The sequence below is a fragment of the Pristiophorus japonicus genome, unplaced genomic scaffold (assembly GCF_044704955.1).
Source record: "Pristiophorus japonicus isolate sPriJap1 unplaced genomic scaffold, sPriJap1.hap1 HAP1_SCAFFOLD_43, whole genome shotgun sequence".
Taxonomy (NCBI): domain Eukaryota; kingdom Metazoa; phylum Chordata; class Chondrichthyes; family Pristiophoridae; genus Pristiophorus; species Pristiophorus japonicus.
In genome coordinates, this window is record NW_027254201.1 from 535,701 (window position 1) to 538,469 (window position 2,769).

The 2,769-nt window shown below is 41.4% G+C and overlaps 1 non-coding gene across 1 annotated transcript; it reads left to right on the plus strand.

Moving 5' to 3' along the window:
- Window positions 1–1,898: 1,898 nt before the first annotated feature.
- Window positions 1,899–1,980, plus strand: trnas-gcu (transfer RNA serine (anticodon GCU)). The gene has a single exon. It is a non-coding gene; the product is annotated as a tRNA-Ser (tRNA).
- The last annotated feature ends 789 nt before the right edge of the window (window positions 1,981–2,769 follow it).

Consider the following 2,769-nt stretch of genomic DNA (forward strand, 5'->3'; position numbering starts at 1 on the left):
CTTTAACTTTTCCCTAAAATATGGGAATGATTATATGACAGAACGTGAAAACGGATTCATCTTCCACAGAATCTGCACGACCTGCCGAGTTTTACATATTTATCTGTTTTTATTCATTCTATTTCCGTGTCCCTTTTAAGGGGTTGTGCTGTCTGTCCGAGATCATTCTCTGTCTCTTTAAAATGGTGTGCTATCAGACCCTCATCATTCTGTGTCTGTTTAAAAGGGATGTGCTGTCTGTCCCGGATTTCCAATTTCAAATTTCAACACCTGCCTTTGGAGGTTAAGGAATTTTAGTTTGTTTGTGTGTTTGTGTAAGCCAGAGTGTGTGCAAACGAGCTGTGCGTTCTTACTGTCATGTGAGAAAAATGCATTACATGCAACTTGAAACCGTACTGATTTGATTGAACACTCCTTCGTGGACTCTCTGACGATAGAAGAATCTGTTGTGGGATTTTGCTATTCCACATCTGAAAGAAGGGAAAATACACAAGTTAGAAATATAGCGATTTTAGCCAGGGCTTGCGTGTGGGCTGTGTGACATGATGACATCCTCCATCCTTATATTCAAGTTCAAATCAAATCAAACCAAGACATGACTGACTGACTGACTTTGTTTATACATGCATATATATATGTGTATATTTATAAAAAATCCCAAATTTTTAACTTCCAAAATAAATATGCCTTTTCTGTTCTGCCGGCACCGGACTCTATCACATTTGACCGCTTTCACAGCAGAAGCAACTGCTGTCAGATCCAGCAGAAGGACACACGCGACTTAAAAGATCGCCTTTGTAGCCCACATCTTCCCTCGTGGCTTGTCTTCCACCATGGGCTTACTGTGTTTGGGTATTCATTGACTGCACCCCTCATTTCCAATGTAATTCTTCTGGTCACACGGCCTTCGTTCAATAAAAAAATATATAGATTATGAATCAATTATTTATTTATTTAAAACAAATCAAATTCAATTTTTTTTGAATAAAATTTAAATGCCTTTATTTTCTTAAAATGTCAAATATATATATATTTCAGTCTGTGCTGGTTTTATGTCCCTCCCTCCTTCCTGCCTGTCTAGCACCTGTGGCTTCAATAATCGTCTCTGTCCCGATTGGTCTTGAGCCCCACTGCACAATTGCCTTAGGGATAATAGAAAACTAACTTTATTATTTTAAAAGGGAACTGCTGTCGGTCAAAGGTCATTGTGCATCTGGGTAAAAGGGATGCCCTTGCAGTCCCTGATCATTCTGTGTCTGTTTAAACAGGCTGGTTGTCACTTCCGGTTCATGATCTTTCCCTTAAAAACGGATTTTCTCATAAACCCGGGTCATCCTGTATAGTTTGAGAAGGAGCATGATTTCAGCTGCAATGACCGAATTGTTAAACTGTTGTGTTCCAATTTACATTGGGGTTGCCTGCGCCGGTGCGCACCCAGATCGCAGTGCATCTGTTCATTTACTCGAAATATGCTCATCTTTTCCGAAATCCAGTCCTTGATATTGCAGTTGCCCCGAATTTGCTCCCAATATGAACACTAACACAATCTACACTGCTGGCCGAGGCCGCGTGGCCTAATGGATAAGTCGTCTGACTTCGATTATATATTTCGAAGTTATCAAAAAATTGCAGGTTCGACCCTTGCCGCGATCAACTCAGCTCCCTTCGTGAAATTTTATATCCTTTGTTGTGATTCTGCCGAGAACCCAACCATGTCTTCCAGTCACTCACCTGAAGAAAGGGAAGGCTGTTTGCTGAAAGAATCTCGTGGCACGTTTTCATCATTGTCGATCTGCATGCACGGGCAGAGCAAGCTGTGAAATGGACATTTTTGCACATTATTGCTGTACGGATACAAAACGCAGGAGATTGAATGGCTGACGATATGCTACGAAAGAGACGAGGTGGCCGAGCGGTTAAGGCGGTGGACTGCTAATCCATTGTACTCTGCACGCATGGGTTCGAATCCCATCCTCGTCGTTGTTGTCTTACAGCTTTGACCTCCCTGTTCGTTTTGTCATTTACATTTAACCTCATCGCCAAATTCCCCTTTTACTTACAAGGATGCTGTACTTTGCTCATGTCATGTCTCAAATTAATAATATATTCCTCAAAAGGATAACATTTGCAGGTCTATGGCGAGGGGAACTAATTAGATAGGTATCTGAGGGACAGCACAAGCACGATGGGCCTAATATATTTTCTCACTACCGTCAGAATCTGAGAGCTGCACTTTTCACTGTTGGCGGCTCGTTGCACGAGGGGTTTTATTCTCGCTTAGGGATGATCATATTTGTAATGCGAGAGGTCTCGGGCAAATTCCTGGGCGGTCGACATGTGAGAAAGCAGATATATTTCACATTGAAACGTGTGATTTTGCACCGATGTTCCCACAGCGTCCAAATCCCAGAGCAAAGATTTAATCCCCTTCCCACTGAATACTGTGGGCAGACATGGTCACCTTGGTAACGGAATGCTCATTCTGACATCAAGTTCTGAACAATCGCACACAAGACAATTAGACATCAACAAATGGTAAATGAAGTGAACACTCTTCAATTACATTGTGAATAATAGGAAATAAAATGCTGGATGATAACTGGTGCAGATAATTGCTTATCTCTAGCAAATATTAAGAATGATGTGTTTTGTTTACACACACACACGCGCACATAGCAACGAGTCTGTGTGTATTATTTCAGTTGTTCTACTTTACCTGATGCAATTTTATTTCTTAGGACTTTAGGAAACTGCGGGAAGCCATCCAGC